This window comes from Aythya ferina, assembly GCF_964211825.1.
Source record: "Aythya ferina genome assembly, chromosome: 1".
In the NCBI taxonomy this organism is placed as follows: domain Eukaryota; kingdom Metazoa; phylum Chordata; class Aves; order Anseriformes; family Anatidae; genus Aythya; species Aythya ferina.
This window is the reverse complement of record NC_140296.1, coordinates 132,862,650-132,888,718: the sequence shown is the minus strand read 5'-3', so window position 1 is coordinate 132,888,718 and position 26,069 is coordinate 132,862,650. Positions and strand designations below refer to the sequence as shown.

The following is a 26,069-nucleotide window of genomic DNA, read 5'->3' as shown; positions in this document are numbered from 1 at the left end:
TCATCTTTCCTAAAAAAAAGTTCTCTCAGAGTAAGACCCTGAAATGTCTGTCCCCCTTCTGCTTCATGCATTACTTTAATATTTCTAGCTCTACCTTTTTAATTTCCTTTTTTTTTTTTTTTTCCCACTAATTGCTTTTCTTGATTTGCTGGGGTAATTTCTCTTCTTTCTCTGCCTCTGTTATTTTTTTTTCTCTGCCTTTTTTTTGTTTGTTTTGTTTTCCCCTGGTATAGATAGATCAAATGAACTCTCAACCTTCTGCATTTCCTTCATCCTTAATCCTGGCTATTTTAAATCTGCTGTGTGCTCCCAGGGGTCTCAGTTATCCAGCCAGCTCCTTCTGACTTGGTTGCCTTTTTTTTTTTTTTTCTTTTTTTTTTTTTTTTTTTGTCACTGGTATAACTTGTGCCATAGGACATCCCTCTCCATCACTGCACACAGACCACTTGCTACTGGCACTCAGGTCTGAGTGGAAATTGGGCTGGTTTGTGTCAATTCCTCATCTTATTGCAATCTCCTAAGACTCCAGCTCTCCAAGAGTTTTGTACCTGACTGAGGTGGTACTACTGTGAGTGGCTCTTCCTTTCATGTCCTCTTTTCCACTTGGTGGCTCCCTGTCATTTCAGTGTTTTCCCTATCCCTTTTATACTTTTACTACATATCTGTTCCCTATACATACAACTGTGATTGTGACTGTATTCCGTTGCATACGTTCCCTGACAATCTCTTGCAATCAATTTGAGATCAGCAGTTGCCTATTTGAAATCTTGCCCTGAATATCTGACTTAAATACATGCTCTTCACCTTCTTCATCTTTTGCTTTTTCATTTTTCTCAACAAAATTCTCTATTCTCAGAGCAGATAATTCCTGCTTTCATCTTTTTAATTTGCTATGTTTTTAAATATCTTTGTCATTTCTACTTTTTAAATGGCTGTTGATCGATATCCAATACATACATTTTAGCAAAGTGATCATCCCATGCAACTAAAATTTCATAGCAGCACTTTCCCTGCTAGCAAAGGTGGGCTTGGTAGTGTTTATAGACGATTAATGGATCCTCAAGTTAAGTGCCTTCCTGTTTCTGAAAGGAAAGCCATATGTCTGACTTTATCCCCTCCAAGGAGAGGTGATATAGCTGCTTTTGCCAGTCATATGAAAGATATCATGTGCAGAAGCAGGATCCAAACTAGTCCAAGGGGTTTACAACTTAAGAACCATTGTCTGGTCCCTCATCCTTTCGCTTCCCATGCTACCAAGTATTGTGTCAAATTTCCTTCTCTTGCTCAAGTAGTGGTCCTTGCAATACTGTATTTCTTGTCATAGTTATTACAGTAGGTCCTCCTTCAACAGCTATAAAGTCACCTCACTTATGCAAGTTAAGCCATACAAAGCCACAATTCTTGCATGCTAGTGTCACAGTCCAGCATCTTTTTCCCTTCCAGATTTAAATCACTGCATTAGCTTTTTACCTCATTCCACATGAAGCAGAAACTCACTGCTGTTAATTTTCAGACACTTGGTACTTCTGTCTACTGATGTATGTCAGTTTGAACCCAGCAGACACACTACTTTTACAAAATAGTAGGGACCATCTATATTCCCTGCTACCCTTTCTTTAAGCAAACCCATGTGCCTAGAACATTGTGCTGGATGTTGTGCCCTGCAGCCTCACTTTTATTCTCATGTCCCTCCTCAGTTCCATTCCAGTATCCTCTCCTTTCTTCTGAACTTTGCCATTTGTAATACTAAATGTCCAAAAATATTGCTCCTTAAATATCAAAACTGAAGTGCTGTGGTGCTTTATGAAGATGTACATCTCATTATTCATTGCCTGGTGTCTAAGGAAGAGCAATCTTTGACACAAACTTTTTTCATGGTTGAGATATTTGTATAGTCATTCTCTCACATGGATACTTCATGTCTAAAAAGATCTTAATCTATATGACACTCTTCCCAGCAGTGGCAATAGTAGGGTTTCTGGCCACTAGAACTCACTAGAGTTCTGCTCTTCAGTTTGCAACCCTTGCTGTCTAGACAACTTAGGTAAAACCTGCTAGTGACTTGTAGAGGTATTTTCTGAGGGACATTTGTATGTGCATACTGAGAACATAACTGCACAAGTAAAAAGCCTAGAAAGAATCTTCCAGTGTTCGTAGGCACTGTATTAATCTCAAGCTCATATAACAGTAGACTTTGTTGGTTATTTTCTCTCACAGTTATCCTGTAATTACTGGTACTGTTGCTTCACTTCACTTTAAGGCATTGTACTTTCTTCTATAGGGATCCCCTTGATTAAATTTACTTAGGTATAAGGTTATAGGTGGCACCTGTTTCCTGTTGTTCAGACCATCACCTGTCAAAATAAGTTTTCTACAAAGAAAATAGTGTATGTATCCTTTGAACATGCTAAATCATGTATGTGAACTACCCTCAAGAAGTGCTACTGGATGTGAGGATTTCATAGCTTGGTATAAAGGATTTGTGAAAATAGTTCTGTGTCTATGCATATAGAGGGAGACGCTTGATACTTCTCTCAGTTTTAATGTTTTTGTTGAAATAAAATTTGTTATTGTATGTGATACTGTATGTGACTCTGCCAGAGTATGTGATTTGTTATTATATGTGACTCTGGCAGAGGCCACATCTTGGTCTGCATTTTGTACAGTGGCAAGCAAGCATTCAATGCAACATCCTTGATACACAGGCAGACCAATTTGCAAATAAGGGTGCTTTAATAATGTCTAAACACACAACCTGGGCACTTTATTAAGGTCCTCAGGGTTCACACAGTTTGAATCAATTTGGCAATTATGTTGGGTACTTTATAAAAGCAAAACTAAACAAACAAGCAAAAAAGAGATTCACTTGAGACATAGAAGTTTGAACATTATTCAAACCACAAAGCAAAAAAGGTGCAGAGCAATACAACTGGTAGCTGCTGAAACAGGTCTGGTAGTTGGAAGAATCTCCTCCATGTTTCACAGATGCAAATCTTTCAAAGGCAAGAACTCAATGAACTTCAACTTTCCAAAGCTGTAGCAGGTAAAGAGATTTGAATGGATCTTCTAAATTGGATGAAATGACAGCTGTGTAAAAACGTGTTTCCAGTATCTAATTGTTTTAGGGCTTTGAACTATAGCTGCACTAAGGAAGTATGACTAGTAATGGAGCACAGTGTAAAATATGAGATCTGTGCACATATTGTAACCTTCATGATGCTTGGATTTTACTGTAATGAATTACAGAACTGTGTGTAAATACGCACAAGAGAGTTGAGCATTTAAAATTTAGGGTTAAAAGATGGAGCTACAGCGTCCATGTAAATTCTATGGGGCGGGGTCTGATTCTTCCTCAGTATTTGCATTATGCCCCAATTAATTTTGGGGTCTTGGCCATGGACCTGGAGCAACAAGAATTTGAAGATAAATGAATCCTCAAGAAGCCCAAGTCATAGCAGTCATGTCTGAGAGAAAATGTCATTAAACTTGCTGCATACATACTAAAATTAAATCCACTGAAGGGATGCTTAGTCAGAAGATTTTACAAAGTTGGGGGCTTTGTATACAAAACCCATAATACATTCTGCATGTATATTAGGCAATAATTTCCAGCTTCCTTAATTTGTTTACATTTTTCCTAATTACTGTCCTTAATTTTGTTTCATTACTTCCCACAATGTTAAATCACATAAACATCTACAATGTGCGTAGTACTTATCACTATCCAACTGAAAGTATAACAAAGTCTAAATCTGCTAATTTTGTGGTTGTGCAGAGGCATCTGTACTGTAGCAAGGTCACAGCAGAGGGCCACAAGTGGGGACTCCTGGGCTCCAGTCTTTGGTCTGCCAATAAGTGGTTCTGGCTGCCATCCAGCTTTCACTGACATTAATGTTAAAACTTATACTGAGTTTAGTGACTTGTGAGTAGAGCAGTTGTTTTATACCTTGATTTACTTCTACCAAAAAAAAAAAAAATTGCATGAAGAAAACTGAGTGAACCTTTTTTCCCCCCACAAAATCATTTTCTAAGAGGAGGAGGAAAAAGATGGGGAACTAACTATTGAAACAGGCAAAAGTATGACTAAATAGAAGAGAAATTCAGTACATGCTTTGGGTTGGAACACAAAGGACTTCTATGTAATGTTTGGATGTGTCCCTACACTTTGTCTTGTACCTGAAGTATGGAGTTCACACCTCTGATGCCTGCCTCTTAGGAAGTTAATGCATTGTCCACTTTTCAGGAAAAGCCCTAAGTAGAGAAAAAAGCCTTTTCTTACATAAAAAGGGGAGTATAAGATGGGCCTTATTTTTCTTTTTTTTTCTCCAAAACTGTTGTAGCCACCAACCTAGGCCAGGACAAACAACAGCCTCCATGTCATTTTAACAACTTCTGTTATGCATCTGGCCACTTCTTTCCAAATTTTAATTTTTCACATGCTAGGAAATAAAACATTTTAGGTCAAACAGAACATTTCTTTTAGCTTGAAAATGAATGTTTTCCCTTTCCCTAAAGGCAAAAGTGATTGTGGGTCATACTGAAACCAAAAAGTATATTAGATTCAACTACCAAAATCATTTATTCTCACAGCTTCATGGCAGGGTGTTTTTCATGGCAAATTAACAACTGTATATGCTTTGGGACCTTCAGATGAAAGAGATTATAGAAATTGAAAGGATTCTTAGGTGTATTTAATTTGCCTTTAATAACAGGATAAATGAAATAATCAGTATATTAAATATACATGAAACATTTTCGGAATGTATAATCTGTTGGAAAGGAATAAATGGTTTATGTTATTACTGGGAAGTGAGGTATATATAATCCACTGTGTGTGGTTGTCATCAAAGCCCTACCAGGAATGAAAAACTAAATGTGCTATTTTTACCTTTTTTTTTTTTTCTTTTCCCTGCTTTGTTTGTGGCTTTGGCAGAACAAAAAGAGACCTGGATAAAATGAGAAAGATTGTTTTGCATTTATCATGATTGTGTTTGAGGCACTGTCTTTAGTGTGAAGGCACAATAAGCTTTTCATTTATTATTTGCATTACAGAAGCCTAGGCTGGTATTAAAATGCCACAATCCCAGGCACTCTGTGTACTCGGAGGGAAAAGCAGTCACTGCATCCAGAGTTTGTGATAAAATAGGACAAACGATGAGAAGCGAACAGGGTTACAGAGGATTATTGCTGTTTAATTCTTACCTGGAACATAAAGTCAGTTTTTGGTTCTGGTCTGCTGCATCCCCCATTCTTTACTCTCTCAGAACATTCTGTCTTCACCTGACATTACTCTCCCACCAGCCCATAATTTCATCACAAACCCACAATTTCATCTGTGGTCTTTCTGTCCACAGATTTCAGTAGAGGTAGTGGATGAGTGTAATACATGATTCAGTAGATGGTGCACACACGGATGCCTTTGCTCTTTTAACTTTGTTGTGACAGAATTTTAAAAATATACATATTCCTTTCATCTCCCAACCCTGACCTGGCAGGAATGTTCATTTAAAGAAGACAGTGATAATGCCAAATGAGCTTAATCAGTCTTAAATCCTTATCATTTGTAAAAGAAAATGGGATGGTACAAGCCTAGTCTTATTTTATTTCAGTATTTTAACAACAGATGCAATGCTGCCTTTGTTATTATCCTTTATTCCTCAGACAGTGTTCCCCCTTCTAATTATTACTTGTCATCTTCAGTAAGATGGAGAAATGGCATTCTTTGAGCTCAGGTAAATATCAAAGTAATCTTACTTGTAATGACATAACTGCATTCACTGGGGAGTGAAGTGTAATGAACTAAAAAAGGAATTTAGTATGCTTTCCAAATTAAATAATGTATTAATTTCTTCCAAACAGAGGTCCCCAGCCCCACTTGAAAACAGTGGTGCTTTTAAATACCTCAAAAGTTTGTGGGCACGTTAGGGAACAGCAGCCAAGAAACAAAAGGCATTAGGGCCACCTCTTTCTCTACAGTGCTCTGTGGGGAATAGCTGGAGATGGTCCGAGCTCCCCATCACAACTCCACAGGGGCTTTGTCTGGCTGCCAGCCAGGGTACCCTGCAAGGGGACTGTCTCCATAGGTGGTGGAGATGTGTGCCAGCTTCTGACAGAGGTCACCAGCAACAAGGGGGAACACCAGCCCCCAACCATCCTCTCTTCCTTGTTTTCAGTCTCTTCAGCCATGGGTACTGAGACACATTAATGCCACAGCTTTTGCTGCCATTCCCCATCATCTGAACATCCCTTCACAAGGGCAGCCACCTCTTGCATTCCACTGCATTATGTAGCATTTTCTTTGCAACCTTAGTTCCTGGAATCATACATATGTGTATATATACATATATATTAGCCCTTCAGAAAAGGCTAGTTTTCAGCTTTTGTGATTGCGGAGAATAGTTTGGATATATAAATTCTGAAAGGTTCAAAAATCAAAGGCAAGTCAAAAAACAGGCTTGATTCTTCAGTGTCTCCCTTCAGGCAGCTCTCATTTTTTATTTTATTTTTTGGTTTGTTGTTGTTTTAGGTATATGCTTATTTAAGAGGCATAAGGGAAGATAAACTCATTCAATTTACTGATTTTAACCTCTTGGATAATTCTTCAGGATTCTGCTGAAAAATTGATGTTTTGCAGGATTTTTCTGCCAACAGTTTTTTCTTTGAAACACAATTTTTGGTTTCAGGAAAGGTTTGGAACAAAATTCCAAGCAGTTTTATACAGAATTTAGCAATTACTCTTTGCAGAGTGGGTTGAAGTCATTAAAAGTAGCATTTATTGAAGCAAATTGGAGCGCAGGCATGCTTTGCTATGCTGCGATAGAAGTAGCAGAGTTAATGCAGCAGAGAGTTGAAGTGGGAGCCATCCGTGACTTTTTTATGCACTGGCCTCAGCTGAACTCCTTGTGCTCTAAACTGCTCTGAACACATCTATATATGCAAATGTGTAAACCTATAGATGGAAGTGTATACAGTTAAAACAGAGAAAGCACATGCCCATACTTAACCACTCTTCAGAACAACCATTTTCAAAATTGATGCATTCTTATTCAGCTAGAGAGAAGGGGACTTTGGAAGAGTTAAGAAATAAAGGAATATTTGGTGGAACTAAAAAATTTGCACACTATCACATATATAGCAAAACCAATAGAACTGGCCATAAATTTGCCATTTAAGGCCTACATTAAAAAAAAATCCCATATTGTTCATTTAAATTCAATTTAATTTTATTTAAACCAATACTTAATGAATGATCTTTTTCACTTTGGGAAAAACTCAAGGGTCTGCTTCACAGGCTTCTTTTGTAAGCCTTTCCATTTTTCTATGCATTATACTTGTGTTATTTCAAAACAAGTCAGTATTCACAGAAATCTCCACAGGCTGATGTTGGAATGTCATTTTTTTCATTAAAACATAAGCTGTTTCAATCAGAACTCAGATAGAGCTGGTCTTGATTATTTTTTGAAGTAAAACATAATTTCATCTCCTGCACCATGGTGAGAATTCATGAAGTTTGTATTATGCATTCTCTTTAATACCCCGGATTAAAGCAAAAGTAAGAAGAATCTGTAAATTATTTATTTGTTTATTTATTTTATTTATTTTTGAAAAGAGGCTCTCAGGATGTTTAGTTAGGAGAGGGGCATTGAAGTAGCATTGCCTGGGAGACCCAGAAAATATTTATACGTTCAGTTGTGCCCCCTCCCCCCCCCCCCCAAGGGCGGTTTGTGGGGTCGGAAGCTCTGTGACTGCGCGGCGTCCGCTTCGAGGAGGAGGAGGAGGCCCACAGAAAGTCGGGTCCCTGCCCGGTGTCGCAGCCTCCCTACGGCCCTCTGGCCCCGGGCGGCCGCAGCCGCTATTTCTTCGACGTCCGAGGCGCTGGGCGTCCGGTGGGCAGCTGCCGGCCCCGGTGGCTACCTCCGCGGAGGCGGCCGAGCTCGGCGATGCGCCTTCCCCCTCAGCTAGTCCTTCCCCATTGGCGCGGAGCTGACCGCCTCCTCGCAGCGGGGCTTTGCGGTAGGAAACGCCGAGCCGCGAGGCTACAGGGGCCGCTGGGTCGAAACGAGTGGCGGCGGCACGGCCGCGGGCGGCGGCGCCCCCTCGCGGCGAGCTGAGAGGAGGGTTAGGTGCTTCTACCCAGCTCCTCGCCCTCAGAAGCCTCAGACCTACACTTGGGTATTTCTGCAGAAGACCACAGCACGCGCAGGGACGCTAGCTCATCGCCACCCCTCTGGGCCTTGGAGGTCTCAACCCTTATGCGTGTTATTTTTAATATTTGTGTGAAAACGCTAACCACAGTCTGGGCTGACAGCCACAAGCTGAAGAAACACCTGCAGCCAGGTGATACTGAGGTGTGTGATATGTAAGTAAACAACTAAATACACAGATAAATTGCTCACTTGATCTATAGATCAGTCATTAGATGGCATTTTCTTCTACGTCATTCGTTAATCACTAATGCAGCTTCACCAGTTAAACATTTAAAAAGTTATTTTTCTCCCTCTCCTTGATCTCTTTTTTTATGCCAGTGCAGGTGGCACATTCTCACAGGGAGCTACTTTTTTTTTTCCAAAATATCTAAAATTGTGTTATGGATTTTTATTTTTAGCTTTTGAGACTGCATTTGTAAGGCTTTGGAAAACAAAAATGTAGCCTTTGACTTATTAAAATAGTCATGTTCTTTTATTTGGCAAAGGGAGCAGAATTCCAGCTTTTTAAAACTTTCTCATTCTTTTTCCTGATGCACAGGTGAAAAAGTACATAGCAATTGAAAGCATCAGAATCTATTTTTTCTTATAGCTTATTTCTCTCAGAAAAGGGGTTTGCCTTCCTTGTTTTACTTGAAATGCGAGAGGAAGGTTATGTTCCAACTCCATCTAGTTTTTTTTGTTTGTTTGTTTTTTGAAGGAGAATGAGTGAGAAGAAGCTAAAGGTCTTTTTACTCTTTACTTACTTTGTTTCTTCTTCCATGGGAGAAGAAAAACAGTGACAGAACATTTCTTCCTACACAGTCTATTTCAAGTTATTTGCCATTTTCTTTGAGAAGAAGGGGTTTAGAGAGCACAGAACCGGAATAAATCCCCTCCAAAAGTGCAATTTTTTCCCCAAATATTTCCCTTCTGTGAGACAGATGTAAGATAGCAAACAACATTAAAAATGTTTGCTTTTAAAAGTACTCATAGGAATAGTAGGAGTGTTTTTTTCTTAGGTTTTCGAGTAACTTTATCCTCCCCTGAAGTGTCTGCTGTTTTGTGGAAGTTGTTTCACTTTTTTAGTAAAAATCTGCAAACTGAAATGTTATTTCAACAGAAGCAAAAATAAAAGTGAGAAACTTGGCAGAAAGAAAAAAATAATTCTGCCAACCATCTTCCATAGTTACATGAAGTGAAAAACGGAGTCATTGCTGGGGCTGCTGTCTCTTGCTCAAGTGACATCTGGTCTGGATGAGGAAATTCACATAATCAGCACATAGAGTGTAAATCGGGTGTCCTACATGCTCTTTTTGTCATTGAGATCTAAATAAGGCTGTGAAGAAAGTCTTTGGTCACTGCGTAAAACCTCTGTTCCAGGACTGTCCAGGTCAGCTCTGGACGTGTAGTCATCCAAGACAGAAAAAGTAGCTCCCTGTGGGCATGTGCCACCTTCACAGGAATAAAGAAGAGATCAAGGAGAGGGAGTAGCAAAATGGGAATTTAATGTTTGCCCATCAGCACCATCAGAGGTATGACAAAGAGTAGAGCAGAGACTGAGGCTCTTCATGCCTCTGTTCCAGAAGGGCAATCGTATATTTTTAGAGGTAATAATTTTTCAGTCTGCTGCAACACTAATAAAACTATAGATTGTTAAATATTTGAAGGTGAAGCTTTCTGCAAGCGGATTGCTCTGATATCTCCTTAATCAGTTTCCAAGCTGGGTGATGTCATGCTCTGTGTTTCTAATCTATAGACCAGAGCATGCCGTTATGTTTAAAGTCATATGAGGATGTTATGGCAGAAAACTGCCACATTGCTATTATGTAGCTAACAGTTCTCTAGGAAATCTTAATTTACAAAAAGTCCTGGTTTCACCATCCTAAAGGATCCAGTGTCTTCCTGAGCTTCTCAAACCCCAACCTTCTACATTACAGTAGAGAACTGAGACTCAGAATTTTCTTTTCCTGATGGAATCTTTACTTTCCTATAATTCCTGTTATGACCTAGGATAAAGCATGTCTCCCACTCATCTGTGTCATCCATCAATGGAAGTATAAGCTTTCCTGGGTAATTGCTAGAGAACTTAGTTGACTTTTAAGTTCTAAATAACTTGCACTTTGCTGCTTTTCCTTCTGTGTAGCAGGGAAGGGTGCAGCTCCACACTCAGTTATCACAGAATCACAGAATTTTCTAGGTTGGAAGAGACCTCAAGGTCATCGAGTCCAACCTCCAACCTAACGCTAACAGCCCTCCACTAAACCATATCCCTAAGCTCTACATCTAAGCGTCTTTTGAAGACTTCCAGGGATGGTGACTCCACCACTTCCCTGGGCAGCCTGTTCCGATGCCTCACAACCCTTTCAGTGAAGAAGTTCTTCCTAACATCTAACCTAAAACTCCCCTGGCTCAACTTAAGCCCATTCCCCCACGTCCTGTCACCAGGCACGTGGGAGAACAGACCAACCCCCACCTCGCTACAGCCTCCCTTGAGGTACCTAAAAAGAGCGATAAGGTCACCCCTGAGCCTCCTCTTCTCCAGGCTGAACAAGCCCAGCTCCCTCAGCCGCTCCTTGTAGGACTTGTTCTCCAGGCCCCTCACCAGCTTTGTCGCCCTTCTCTGCACCCGCTCAAGCACCTCGATGTCCTTCTTGTAGCGAGGGGCCCAAAACTGAACACAGTACTCGAGGTGCGGTTTCCTGATTCTGCCTGGTGAACTTGTTAAAGAGTTTCCAGACTGGGTGTTGTCATGCCCTGATTATTGCTCTGTAGACCAAGCATACACTCATATATATTTAAAGCCATATGAGGAAGATACAGCAGAAAATTTCTATGGGAAAGTATTGGTAGGAATACCTATTAATGTTTCATTAACTGTAAAACATGCATTAGGGTCTTCTCCAGTTTTAGTGGCTTCATTGAGATCTGTTGGAAGACTTGAGCATGAGGCAGTGATCTCACAGTCCGTTGCTGTCTCTGACCTGGAGCTGGGCAGCAGACTGTCCACTTGACAGCGATCAAATTTTATTGGTCTCCATTGGACCTGCAGTCTGTGGGCTGACTGTGCTGCTAGGCTTCACATAAAAGCTAATCTAGAAGGCTTCACATAAAAGCTAAACTAGTCAAGTGGTATGCTTTCCTGGATACGTTTTGTGAGTCAAAAGGCTGCTGCCCTGCTCCTTGCATATCAAGTTGCTATTAATCCCCTATAATTCCAGGCACATAAATCAAGAAGCTTTCCTGAGCTACCTCTACAATTAGTAGAGGAAGATCCCTCCTGAGGGTAATTCAATTTGTAAGTAAGGCGCAGTACATCTTCAGAGCACAGTTTGGCTCACGTAAGTGGTTCAGATGAGGTGGAATCTGATCATTGCGTCTACTTTCTTCCCCAATAGAAATGCCAGTGAAGTCTGTTGCATCTGGGTCACACAGTGTCAGGAATGATAATTGCTGAAGAAAATCAGACTGTAGACATACGAGACAAGGAATGACAAAAATCTGATCAGTCCTTCCAGTGCTAAAGGACAGTGAGGCCAATGCGGACCTGCCAACATGACCTTATTCTGGCAAGCACTGCTTGCTGAGTCAACAGTGGCTCATATCTCCTCTAGTGCTAGCCAGGAAGTGCTGCTGGTACCCCGTCTTCCCCTTCCTCAGCTGCGGTCATTCCATAGCAATATCACACTTCACTCCCCACAAAAGAATTCTGCTCCACAAACCTCCATCTGTAGCAGACTTCTTTTTTTTTTTTTTTTTTTTTCTTTCTTTCTTTTTTTTTTTCTTCTTAAGCTGAGTTTTGGAGTAGTGGGGATATGTAGGTTAGGGGGAGGGCAGGATGCCACAGCACTGCCATAGTCACTCAGACTGTAGACCTAACCCCTCTGCAGCAACAGATACTGAGCTCATGGGCCGTGCAGCCACCTGTACCAGTCTGTACCCCCACAGCACTTCCTCTTGTGGGCTGACTAGCAAGTATTTTGACATCCTTCAGCCTTCATCTGTATTTCTGCAGTGTGATGTTTCTATTTGTCAACCAAACAGGTAATTAGAAATACTCTCGCAAATTGCATTGATCTAAAAATGTACTTGATTCTGGTTTCAGAAATTCCAGATGAAGGCATCCTAGTCTCCACAGGGAGGCAGCAGAATACCTGTTAATTTGCTTCAAACTTTGGTGCTTTTTTCCTTTTTTTTTTTTTTTTTCCTTTTTCTTTTAAAGAAATCTTTTATCTAGTATATATATATTGTTTGGACAAGAGATTAAGTTTTAAGAGTTTTAAGTTCAGCGGGAATTTTTTTTTTCCTTGCCAAGACAAAGATTGCCAAGGTCAACATTCCCCTTATTTCCCACTGAGCTGCCACCAAAATGATTTACAAGTTACATAAGAGCCATTTTTGAAAGAAATATGCATTTAATTAGAAACTAAAAATCATGGTGTCTAACTGAGACAGTATAATTAAAGTTTTGTCAATATTTCCATTATTTGGGGGGATTTATCACCCCAGGAAAAGAAAGCATTCTAGTCTGCTGAAAGTTGCAATTTTATGCCTTGATACTATAAATATAATTACTATTAAAAAAAATAGGATTGTCTATAATATAGGAAATAATAATGCTATAAAGCCCAGCATTTCCAAACCAGGTATTCAAATGTCATGGAACAAACACTCCTCCCTTTCAATTTACATGATTGTCTTAAATATCACGACACTTTAAAGAAAATAGATGTAAGGTTCTTTTTGTTTGTCTTCTGGCTTATAAGATTTTATAATTTATATTTTCAAGGTGTTTCTCTGCAAGAACAGGGATTAAAAACTTGCTTCTGTTTACTTTCTTCTAAATGAAAGTTCAGATTTTTGCATACTCAAAGGATCCCAGAAGCTGGGTTTTGGAAAAAAAGTGCAAATATAGAAGGACCCACGTCTTCACCAAATTCAACTACATTTAACTTTTCTGGACTGCCTGCATTCTTAGAGCAGTTTGCTAGAAATCAGAGGAGAAATGCTTTAAATAAAATAAAAGCAGAATGGAAAAGCCAGGAAGATTTAGACTGTGTTTTTTTTTGCTTCAGTCAAAAGCAGTTGAATTTAATTTTGTCCTTCAGAGAAATGACGAATTCTTTTTTTTTTTTTTTTTTTTTGAATGCAAGAAAATTCATCATATATAACTATTAGCTTTATCTACAGAAGACAAATCTTGTTGCTAGGAGCAGATTTATTTCTTTAATACTGTTCCAAAATAGGTATCGGCCCACCTCTGACGTTCATTTCACAGAAGACATTTCAAGTAAGCTTTCTCAAATCCTTTGCAGCACCACGTATTTGCAAAACACTCTTCTCACGGAAGAAGTCAATTAAGTGATCCAGTGCAACAAATTCTACATTCCTGGTAAGACTAGTTGTTGTTTTTTTTTTCTCACGCATTCACTGGGTCAACATCTCATTTTTGGGAGATAGGAAAGGAAGATCTTGCTCTCTTCGTGGTCTCAGCTGAGATTCTTCTCACATCATTTTGATCCAACACAGCACTAGATTTATCTTTTTTCAACCCCCAGCTACTTGAGAAAGACAAGGATGAATATTTTATATTTTTTGTCCTTCATAAAATTCCATTGAAAGTAAAAGCCTTAAATATTGTAGTATATTTTTATCACATACAGAGATTTTCTTTATATCCTTTTCAACACCACAATTCAAAACTGATCTATGTGAAAAGCTTTCAGACTTTTGATAAAAACACACTTATTTAGGAAACATTAAACCAAAGTGCTTGCCAGGGCCTTGAGAATGGTAATAGGCCTGGTCATGCCCAGGTGGCACATGGGCATTAATGGCCCCAGCTGGCCTCGCTTGGAACCCCCCCACGCACCCCAGCCTGAGCTACATGGCAGAAAACCTGAGGGTGAAAAGCTGCAGAACTGATTACCGAAGCTGTAAGCCATCTTGTCCCTCTGAAATACAGGTAGAGGTAAACGATAGCAATTCAAAGCCACTGATGCTGTAAAGCTGTGGTGTGCAACTGCCTTTTTTTTCCATCATGAGAGTAGCTTTTGCTGCTTTGGAGATGCTTCATTCCCCATGCCAGCAGTTATGCAGAGCTATAGGAAAGGGTTGGATGCCTCAGGGTGAGATGGAGTGTGTAGTGTTAGGTGAGATCCACAGGAGAGCTACAGCTCTGTGATCAGTCATAAACAGGACCTTAAAGCTTGGGCATAGCCTAGCAGCATTTGGAAAGATGCCCTGGAACACAATTGATTCCTGCAGAAGTGCACCTGCCAAATTGCATCCTGTCAGTCACACTCCATGACCCTGTGAGTGCTTAAGGTCTGAGCTACTGAGGTCCCAAACCCTGGTGAGGCTTGTTCAGGCTTTGCACTGTAGCATCCCTAGGGAGAGAGGGGGCAATCCACTGCCTCTGTTCGGAGGCTTTGATGAAGCTATGATACCATGGTTTAGCCTGAAGAACACCATGAAGGTGTAGAGGATGTGAGCTTTCCTGAAGCTTTCATTCCTCCTATGGATAACTGATTATCTTTACAGGGCTACTGTGAGGAGGAATGCATTACTGACTCTGAAGCACCAGAACTACAGGGATGTCCTGTTAGTACTGTCACCAGGTAATTTATTATTTGTCTTTCCTTCTGGGCTGCCTTATCTCTTGTATTTGGAATGGTATTATCATGCCAAGTTCTGCTGTTTGCAATGATATTTTTAAAAATGGTGTTTTAATTAAAGAATAAATCCAAAGAGCTGTTGCGCGGGATCACTGTGTTCCAGCAGTAACAGGGAGCCAAAAAACTGACAATAGGGTATCACTGAAGATTTTTGTGATATCTTCTGTAAAATAAGTGGCTTCAAATTATTTGATTTTGGCTCAAGAAATGGCAACTCATCTGCCTTTAAAGTTAACTGATCTATTTTTCACATAATTGCTGCAGCATTTACGTTCTCTGCCATCCCTTTCACTTCAGATGCAGCCACATTTCAGTAGTATATGAAGTTATTCCTATATATAGCATGAAAAACATTTGGGGATCTTTCCAGTGAATAAGTCCCAGATACATGTCAGGTATCAGTCCAGCACCTCATAGTAGGCATCACAGTCAAGAGCACAGATTTGGAGCATTTTTGGCTTCAAGCTCAAAGCTGAACCTACAATTTGGCCAGGATGTTTGAATATTAGACGTGCTGAGCAGAAAAAGCAAGCTTGTCTGTATCTTTGTTATGGCAATGAGTTCCTCACCCTGGATTAATTGCAGTTTCCAGTGAGGTTGACAGTTCTACCCATTTCCATAGGAAAGGAAATATCAAAGAGTAGGCTCAAAGGAAGCCTTTCCAGGAAAGTAGGATTTGCCATACCTATCAGGTCAGATATCCTGTTCCTAGCAGCTGTCAGGACATGAGATGTTTCAAAGGAAGTTGGATAAGTTTACCTAGCCAAAACATGACTGACTAATGCTGAAGAGAACTGAGGTAAGCATTGCTTTAGGTGGTACAGGACTCAGCTTTCTGCCTGGCACATAAAATCTGATTATGTCTGGCTTTATAGGCTTTACAGCTGTAAAGTTATTGGCAATCATATTATGACTTCTACAGTTTTGCCAGCTCTTATCATTGTCCATTTCAATTACCTGCTCGGCATCTGCTATGCTTTCTCAAAGGTTTTACAACCAAAGTAGGATAAAACTTAATGGGGAGGCACCATGTAATTTTTTTGTGATCAGTTGCATGATTATTCTGCAATGGGTCCTGAATTTTTGGAACAGATGGTAAGTGGGCAGAGAGCTGGAAGCCTTAGGACCACCTAGCTTCAGCTGCTTTCCTGCCCAGTGAATTACAAGATGAGGCCTTCCTTAACATTTTTTAAAGTGCCATATACTAGAGACACCACCAGTTCTTTTGCCATTCATTGAAATGTCTGTTGACTTCAGGGGACAGACATCTTAAATTAACCTTTACTGAGTGCAACACTGAAGCTGTACAACACAAAATATTTTGTCCATTCTTTCAACATGTTTAGTCTTTTGAAAACTTTAGCTGATGGCAGAATTTGTCATCCAGAGCAAATGGACTTGAGATTTTCTAAATTCTCTAAAAATCAAGAATTTACTTCCTTCTCGTCTGCCTTTCCCTCCTCCTTGGAAATCATAGGCATATGGTGTTGTACACTAGTGTTACTTCCTTGCTTCTAGGAATGGATTGGCTAGAAATTCAGCTGGTAGTTTAGTCATACTTATGTCTAATTATCTTTACAGGAAAAAGAGTCTTGGAAACAGTAGGCAAGTGAAACAGAGAAACAGAAACTTATTTAATTCCTTCCTAAACTTTTGTCTTTTTTTTTTTTTTTTTTTTTCTGAAGTGTTAGGCACAGTAAAGGGAGAATGTTTATTTGAAATTTTGTTGAGAAAAGGTGAAAGACTAAACAGTCTTTGTTCTTCTAAGTCATTTCATTTTTTAAATTGAATGCTCCTTCTCTAAGTCTCTGGAGACATCATATCCTTTAAAATATAGGAAAATCAATAGAAACAACGGTTCCAGCTCAGCTTCCCCCGAATTTGATCAAGTACATTCAAATATTAAGTGATAAATGGGCTAATTTACACATCTGCAAAACTAGCATTCACATTTTACTGACTCCCAACAGTGTCATGAGCTTTAATTAATAGTTGTAAAGCACTGCCATTTCTCTGAATGAAAGGTAGAACTTCTTACATTAGAAAATATGTAGATGTATCTTCTGCTGTGTTTGTGACAGCTGTCTAGAGGACTAATAGCTTTGCAGATTTACTGCTGTGCTCTGCTGCTTTCTGCTAGCCTGCATTATTTATTTATTTATTTATTTATTTATTTAAAGTTTGATACTGGTGACTTTCAGAGACTGAGACTAATCCTAAATTTGTATTCAGCTGAAAGACACCTCTTAACTGTTCAAGGCATTTTCCTTGCATTTTAATACCTGTAACTCAAATTGTGTCAAATTAATTCAAAGTGTACCACATTATTCAGGAGACGGGTGGTTTTCAAGTAGGTATGAAAACACATTATCTGAACTCCCTGCAGTATCATTGAGACAACACAGTGCAGAAGTAAAATCTGTTCTAACTGCAGCATCACCAGGATGATCAACCAGAGCCTAGCTGCAGAACCAAGTCTGCATGAACTGGCACTTCTACAAATAGTTTTAAGAACAAGCTGGTTGCAGTGACAAATCAACAAAACATTTGTGCAGTTCTTATCTGGAGGCAATTTCTAATGCTGATTGTGTTTATATATGTTACCTCCTGGAAAACTTAAAACTGCCCAGAATGTTTCAATGAGATCACCAATCCTAATTAAAGATCACGATGAGAATATCTTACAAAGGATTATTATTATTTTTTTTTTTTTTTATTTTTTAACTCCCAGCCCGCTGTTCCACTCTGTCACTCTCTAACTTATTATTTTGGTATAAGACCATCCCTTTTTTGGGGGGGGTGGAAGGGAAAGGGATTGGAGTGAAAGTATGGCCTTAAGTTCAACAGCAATAATCTGAAGCCTGATCAAGTACTTATGAATTTTGGGATTTGCTGTTTGGAGTGTTCCAGATTTACTATTGTTCACTTCTTCCAAAAACAACATAAAAAAACATTTTCCTACCATTGGTTTAAAAACTAAAGAGAGAGAGATTAAAAAAATGTGATTGCCTTGGCCATCCTGAAAGTGTCAAATCCCCCTACTCACTTACCGCTATTGTATTTTTTTCTGAAACCGAGGAAGTCGCCACAGCTCAGCGGCTGAGCCCTAAATAATCCACTGCAATGTACCATGCCTTACTCCAAATGGACTTGATGGTGTCCTGAGGCTGACAAAGACAGAGCTGTCAAGTGCTGGCAGGGTGAGAAACCACCAGGTAGGCTTTTGAGTTTTCTCAATCTGTAATTCTATCAGATATATCAGTGTTATTTATGGATCAGACCAGGGTATCCTGGGCCTATGCAACTAACAAGTGAATTATTGCACTTGCATTAGACTATGAATTCTGGAAACATCAACTAAAGCAATTAATTCAAAGTTGCATTATACATTCTTTATTGTTCTATTGATCTCAAATATCTGAGACTGCCAATTACAGCCATCTCTGCTTTAATCATTTTTATTTGCATTGGCAGTATAACGCTCAAGACTATAGGAGCTCATCTCGCTAAAGTGCTTGTTTTTCTCCTGACCTTTCCTTATGATAGCAACTTTATGCTCAAATGCAGTTCTCTGGCAAGTGATGCAAACCAGAAATAAGTCTGTCTCAATCCAGATGGTGATATGCATTTTGATGATTCCTTTAGTCAATTTCAAAGAAAAGGATAATGTTTGATATACTTTTTTTAACCAGCACATCTTATCTGGATAACTAGAAAGCAATCCTGCAAATACTAACTCAGTGTCAGTGCTGGAGCAGGGAGCAGTACAGTACCAGTGAAGCACAGAAAAGCATAGACTGGTCTGTGGAGCTCTAATAACTGAAAAATAAGTTGCACCACAGCAGGTCAGCAACACGTTGCAGTCACCATCATTCTGTAATTCTGCTTTTAAATTGTTTCATCTTCCTTTGAGAATTATGACAGAAAACTCTGCAGAAACCTTTTGTGAGTTATATGTGACAGCAAAAACATTCCAAGAGAGATAAAAATCTCATTGTTGTCGAATTTAATCACTGTATCCTAGAAGGCAGTGAATGATGCCTCTGTGGAATGCTTTATGTTATGAAATGAAATTACAAATAGTACCTGAGAGTATGCATGAAGGAAAAAGGACAAATACAGCATAGCTTCACAGTTCTTCTATATGAAAGACTGGCTGAGGGGTTGGAATCCCTTTAGGGTAATGCAGTTTGAATCCTCCTGTACCTCAGGACCTGTTCAGCCCCTCTCATCGCTGCCATTCCTATAGTCGGGGACAATTGCTCCTGTAGGGTGGTCTTTTACTCTAAGGGCTTCCTGTTGACAAAGCAGTAGTGTCACAACTCTGTGCCAGCCTTCTTCACGGACAGAAGCAATCGACAGAAGAGAAACTGTAAGACATTGGTAAGGCACCCTGCAAACCCTCTGTTTTCTTTGAGTGGAAGCAGTTGGAAGCCAATGCAGTGATGGGTAGCCTTCATTTGTTAAGAGTGCTTCCCAGGAGCCCTACAGTGCCTTGGTAGAGGACAAGTGCTGCAGCCATTCAGTGTCCTCCTTCACCTCCCCAGGAAAGGGCTGAGGTTCAGCCTCAGTGCTGCCATGGTGGCCTAGGTTAGTCTTGTCCAGGTAATCCATTCGTACAACTGAAATGGAGGGGAATGGAAGGGGGAAAATAATTGTAGACATTTTAAGGCAGAGAATGAAAGATTGGCTTAATAAACAGAGTTGTACCATAATATTGTAATATATCCAAAGGGTCTCAACGCCTCCTTTGTGCTGCCACCCACGAAGTTTTAGGGACAGCTTTGTTTGTAGCCGTGTGGTGCAATCTGCAGACCAAATGAAGGTTGTGCCATTCCATTGAAATCTTGTTTCATGACTTGAAATTACATCTTCTGTTTGACATTAGACCACATTTGTACTTCCTGATTATTTTTTTTCTGTTGGCATTTCAAGAATTAGATGGTGTTTCTGAATAAAAGAAAATCCATCCATCTAGGCTGCTCTGTCAGGAGCACTTCACTTTTAGACAAATAAAATGATCTGTATCATTTCATGTCATCTTTGTATTTCAGTCAATTATTCTTTAATCTTTATTCAATGTATTCCTTTTACCTGAAACACATGTAGCCCTGATTTTAAACTCAGTATATTCCCTACTTTCTTTGCTAATACTGATTTATGCTTCAATTTCACTTATGAAGTTAGAGGCCAACTTGTAAACAAATGGCTTAAGAAACTAATGTGAAATGACTGTATTAGAAAACAAAACAAAAAAAGAAAAGAAAAGAAAAAAAAAAAGAAATATGAGGGTGTCATTTCATGGACAAGCTGCAGCTGTGTTAACAAGATGCTTGTCTCCATTGGCTTGAAAGGTGAGAGGAATATCCCGTTAGTCTGTGATGCTAAGCTCTTGACCTTTATTGTCTGTGGATCGTCACTCCATTCTAATTGTTACTAAGATTTGTACAGGTAGTAGCTGGTGAACAAGACCTATTATACTGCATTTCAGTGTCTAGTCAGAGGAAGCATTCCATCAGTGGGTTATACCCATTGGTCCAGGAAGACAAATAAGGTCATAAATATTAGTTTGTTGGTTTAGTATGGTGTTATGGTTCAGTCCTGCAGCCAGCCACTGCACAGGGAGCTGCAGAGTGCAAAGTGACACGTACCCATCTGCTTCTGTGGTGACGTGATTGATAGTATAGCTAACAAGCTCCCATTCTGGACAGAGGTGTCACAGGATGTCAATAGTGGTCCATCTGAAAAATAATACCCTGTGAATTGAAGTTCTTCAAGTGTGATTTTGGAATAGTGTAGAACACAGCAGGAGTCATCTGGTCTCTGTTTCTACAATGCATGAAGAACCCAGACTGGAATGCTCTTAAGAGGTAGAGGTGTCCTGACCAGCATTTAAACTTTTCTACTCAATTCTCATGTTCAGTTTATGTTAAACCATTTTATGTTTCTAGTTTGGAGACAAAAAGTTTAGTCAGACACTGAATGTCTCATTCAATATGTCACTGAATGCTTTAATTGTACCAAGAGAAGAATTTTATTGTACATATCCAAACAACAGCTTGTTTGGATATGACTTCTGTGTTTTGGTTAATGTGACGTATTATAGCAATGAATCTGACTGTGATGCGAATCTCTTTGTGTATTAACATTCACATTTGGCTATAATATGCAGAATGGTCTTCTGTTTCCACACTGGTTTCAGTATGAAGGCTAGTGAAATAACAATAGCAATAATAAACTCCATGGTTATAACTCAGAAGAGTGAAATTCAGTCTTCCATTCTGCATAAGTGCTGTCCAAACTGTGACCTGTAAACAGAGTGCTCCCCTGCCTAGACTAATGTCGTGTGATTGATAGCACAGTTCTGCCTGCATAGGAGCTATTGGTTAACCGCAGTTCCTGACTGTGGGAGCAAAAGCTGCTTCCTGGTATTTACAGGAACCCTATGTTGCCCCTACAGGGAAAGAGGGGGCTCCAAGAAAGCCATGTCATCCTCTGTGTCAGAACTTCTGTGGTTTTTTGTCTTGACATACTCTGAAGTATGAGGCACACATCAGGAAGCTGCAAGCTGTTGAGTCAGGAAGTAGATGAGGAAACCTGTCCAACCCTTCAGTATAATGCTGTTCTCATTCATTTCTTTTTCTGCATCCTATCACAAAACCACTGTCTGTATAACCTTGTTCACAAACTGTTCAGTGCCAGAGAATAAGGGGAATTGAGCCAGCAATGATTTATTATTATGTGGCAATTTACACTTTTAAATTATCTGTGACAAAGGTGAGCCTCACCCCATAGAGAAAGGTGATTCTAGTAGTTTTTTACACTCAGAACTGGTCTAGACTGTAGATAGTTGCACATAGTCATGACAAAAATGTGTGCTGTTCACTTAAGACAAACGGCTTTTGATTCTTCTTCCTCTAGATTTTTATAGTTGCAGCCTTTGCTGGCCAGCTCTGTTCTGATGTATTTCTGGTTACCAGTAATGCCCAGAAGGTAAACAATTTGAGAAATATACTTGTAAGTGCTTTCATGATGTTTAGTTGTACATCTGTACATTTCTCACTGAACAGTGTCAACATATTAAATCCACATCTTGGTACAACCCCACTGAAATGCTATAAATCAGGAATGAATTTGGTATATTTTATCGAAGTGTTTGCTAAATTTATGGTATGTAGGCTATTTAATCCAATCTTTCCCCAGCTCAAGAAGTTCTAGTACCTAATAGGCATTGTTTAGAAGCCCTTATCTTGTTCTTCTTCAGTCCCTGCTAATAACAGCCAAATTTAAACTGCTAAAAGACACTGAAACTGTGTGTGAATAAAAACATATTACCTGTTGTTTTTGTGTAGTTGAAGCAAGCAGGGCCAACCAAAACCATGTATGCTGGGTTTCATACAAGCATGTGCAAAATAATCACTACCCTGAAGGTTTTGCTGTGGGGTAAAATAAACTCAGAATGCAAAACCGTGTCAGCCCAGCTTCTGAACCCAAGATGCTCCTCACCTGCAAGGTCAGAAACTGCACAGAGAAGCTTGCATCTGTTTATCCAGACATATAATTTAAATGCTCAAAGCGGTGTAGTAAAGATTATGCAATATTCAGGAGATGTGACAAAATGTAGGAAAGATATCAGGGGGTTGTGTCAAATGCCTACATAGCAGGTTTCATGTTACCCCTGCTATTTGATTTCATTCACTTTGATTATTCATTTTTATGCATTTTTTTCTCTTTCTTATTAAGAAGAGAATCTATTGTCCTCCAGATATTTTTCTAAACAAAGGATTTTACAAAAACACCTTAAACTGTGTTTGAAGTTGTGACTCTGCCCTTGACAGCAGTTGGACAGTGAGCAAAAGAAATGTGGGGGGAAAAGCAAACATACACTCAGCCTGGATTGTCAGTATCCAGCAAATCACAGAATCACAGTAATGACTGAATATTATTAAAATACCACTTTTTTTAGGCTTTGCCTTAAAAATAGGAAAGGATCATAGCAAAACAATCATTCACACAAGAATTATCATTTTGTTGAAAACCTCATCTTCCATTGTACAAAAAATCACGTTTTTCATTCAGTGCCAGCTACCCAGAAGTATTCTATGCCATGTTCCAGACAGAAAAAGAATGTAACAATATCTCCTTCACAGAGACATTCTTTGACTACGATCATCTTATGTCTGTACGGGGAAAGGCATACAGCTCTTTAATACTACTGCTATTTATTCAACTATCAGAATTGTTACTAATGGCTTAGACTCTGTTTCTCCACCTTTCCTAAAACTGCTGCATGGAGTCAGGCAGAAGTGCTGATGAATGCAGTTACGAACGCTAACTATTTCTTGTGCTTGCTGAAGAATTTCCAGTTGAAGTAAAAATATAGACATTTTTTCATTCTCTTTTGTTGCTTGTAGACAGAAGAATAGAGTATCAGCTGGTGAAATCTGACTTCAGCAGAGCTGTATCAGGCTGTCAATGCAACTTCTACAATCTGATCTACTATATCTCTATACTGTTAGCTCATCCCACACAGACAGGGCAGAGACTGGTCACTACTTTTGACTTTGGGAGCTTAGGATTCATTCTGAGACTAAGGAATTAGCATTCTATTATGTGACCAGGATTTAGAGCCTGAGACCTCCCAAACCATCACACAAATTTCTCTTGAGCATTACTAAAGCTTTGAGAACTCCAAACTGGTGTTGAATTTCTAATTCAACTGGGATGTGAAAACACAGAGAGAAAGAACACAGGCTTTTACAGTAGAAATTTTATTTTTAAAGCACCTGGCTGTACAAGCCTTGGAAAACAACTTAAGACCAGCTGCATAGTTCCCTTGCTCCAACCTTACAACTTCTGTAAGTCTAAAGTTTTACTGTTGTTTTTTGAAAATTCCTTCTAGGCTTTCTCTCTTCTAAGTCACTGTGTGTGGAAGGGGTTAACCACTCTGCAGCAGTGATCTTCAGTGTATTTCTCTATGTGTCTTCCACGTTCTTCACTGACACACCACTCCTAGAGTCACTATAGCCCAGCTGTGGTCTCTTGCACAGAAAATGCCCTAGTGAATAGTCATGGGCCAGCAGCAAGGATCCACAGAGCTGATGTTCCCAGTTCCCAGAACACATCTCTGAAGTTTTCACTGTGATGGTCCTTCAGTGAGCTAACTTTACTCTGCTGAACAACTCACTGAAGTTGCACTACTAAAGGTTGTAGAACTTACCTTCCCTTGCTGTCCTACTTCTTCATTGTTTTGTTTTGTTTTTTGGCACTTTGAATTAGAAAGCTGCAGTGAAATAATAATCTCTTCAAGCCACAAAGGTGCTAAACTGAACCAAGAGGATACCCAGTGCATGTTCAGGCCATTTGCATCTCCAGCCTGAGTACCAAGGATCAGTCTTTGGGGTAGATATTCTTAGAAGTAAAAGTCACTCTGAAAAAATGACCTGGATATTCCAGTTGAGTGATGCTGGATGTTTTTAAGCCATAATGCTTTGTATTATCTTTCATGCTGATGCCAAGCATTGTTATCACAGTCTTGAAAGGTGAAACCCTGTATTTGTTGAGTGTCTAGCTGCAGTGACAGTTCAGAGTACAAACTGCCCGATTAATTTCAGAGAGGTATCATTTGTGCTCCAGAAATAAATTTTCTACCAGATCTTTGGAAAGCCAAGAAAGGGACAGTTTTTGTGACCCTGAGAGAGCCCTGCTGAAAGGTGTTTTATCCAATGGAAACTAAGACAAATTTTGTTCATAATGAGAACCACTTGTTCCATTAGAGAAAAATCATACCAGCTGAGTGAAAATATCCATAACAATTTTTACAACATTTCTTTCTAAAATATTTGAAACAGCAGACTGTGAGAATCTACATAAGCAGATCTATTACGCGCTAGCTTTTAACATGACAAAAATGGAGAGAAAGAACACATTCTGAAAAGTAATCAGTTTTCAGATTTGAATACACAGAAGTAGCTTTCTTTACTTTTGCAGAATAGCATCTTTTATCTGTATAGTTCAAAGCATTCCTCAAATAATTTATTACAACATAACATGTCCTCTCTATGGTGTTTAAATATTATTTTCTTCATCGCGGAAGATGTAAAAATGGAGAAATTAGAAAATGAAGTGACTTTCCTAAGGCCACACAGTGAGTCAAAATCAGAGAAAAGAAGTCTGAAGTGATAACTTCTACTCTGCTATTTCAAGTACTGGATAATACAGTTTGTCTGTGACATTCCCTCTGGTAAGAGGTGATAGGTTTCTAAAGATCTTCTGTAATTCAACCTGGAAGTTACCAGGACAGATATGTTAATTACCGGGCAAAATTCTGTGACCTAGCTATTCGAAAGGTCAGACTAGATGGTCAGAAAAGGTCTTGTCTAGTCTTAAAATATGAGTCATTACCACCATACAAACCTATTTGCCCTTTCTCTCCTTCCAACAAAAATCAGCAATTAGTCTTGTTTAAAAGCTTGCTATAAAACTGCATTTTTCAAATCTAACACATATTATACGAGAGGTTAGCAAAAATAGCTTCAGAAACCCTGAAAAAAATGACAGGTTGAATCAATCAAATCAATTTTTAATTTTATTTTGACAAAAAATCACACTGGGGCTGACAGCTCCTTGTGAAAACAACTTTGCTCACTGCAGTTTGAAACACACATGCTATAAAACCTTGAGAACAGGATTTATAATAGAAGCCTGGCAGTCTCCTAACTCAAGCAGTATTATCACCGTGTGACAATATTATATTAGGACTATACTTCAGAGCTCCTTCATTAGATTCTGACATATGGAGGAGAAATGAGAGCCTGAAAACTGGGGAGGACATACAGTGCAGCCTCAGCTGTGCATATTTATCATCTAAATCAAGTGAAGGCTATTTATTGACTTATTGATTCTAATTCAAAATGATAACTTAATTAAAAGTTTAGTTCATTACTGCACAATTACATTGCCCTCAAAACATTTCCGGGCTAGCAAAGTGCATGCTTAATCATGTGGTATATTGGGAAGACTGGATCTTCAATTGTTATAAATCAGACATTAGCGGTGCCATGCTAATTTACACCATCTGGGGACAGGGCCTATTAGTTTTCTACTCAGGAGGCAGTTGTTATTGTTTTAAATGAATTAGCCACAATGTAATGTTGTCCTTTGCTGAGCTGTAGCATATGGTAACTTCCCACCATTAGGCAAAGTAGTG

General features: G+C 39.3%; 1 protein-coding gene across 6 annotated transcripts in view; it reads left to right on the top strand.

Annotated features, from left to right (window-relative positions):
• Positions 1-26,069, top strand: part of SCUBE1 (signal peptide, CUB domain and EGF like domain containing 1) — a 277,291-nt gene that overhangs the window by 16,513 nt on the left and 234,709 nt on the right. The window contains exons 3-5 of one of the 6 annotated variants that reach the window (XM_084505756.1): positions 13,499-13,575; positions 14,727-14,803; positions 17,943-18,075. The exons of 1 other annotated variant lie outside the window; for it this stretch is intronic. The gene's annotated coding sequence lies outside the window, so the exon portion shown is untranslated. Of the gene's footprint in view, positions 1-13,429; positions 13,576-14,726; positions 14,804-17,938; positions 18,076-26,069 lie in introns of all 6 variants that reach the window. 4 more of the 6 variants (XM_084505754.1, XM_084505755.1, XM_084505757.1 and 1 more) reach the window with 4 other exon arrangements.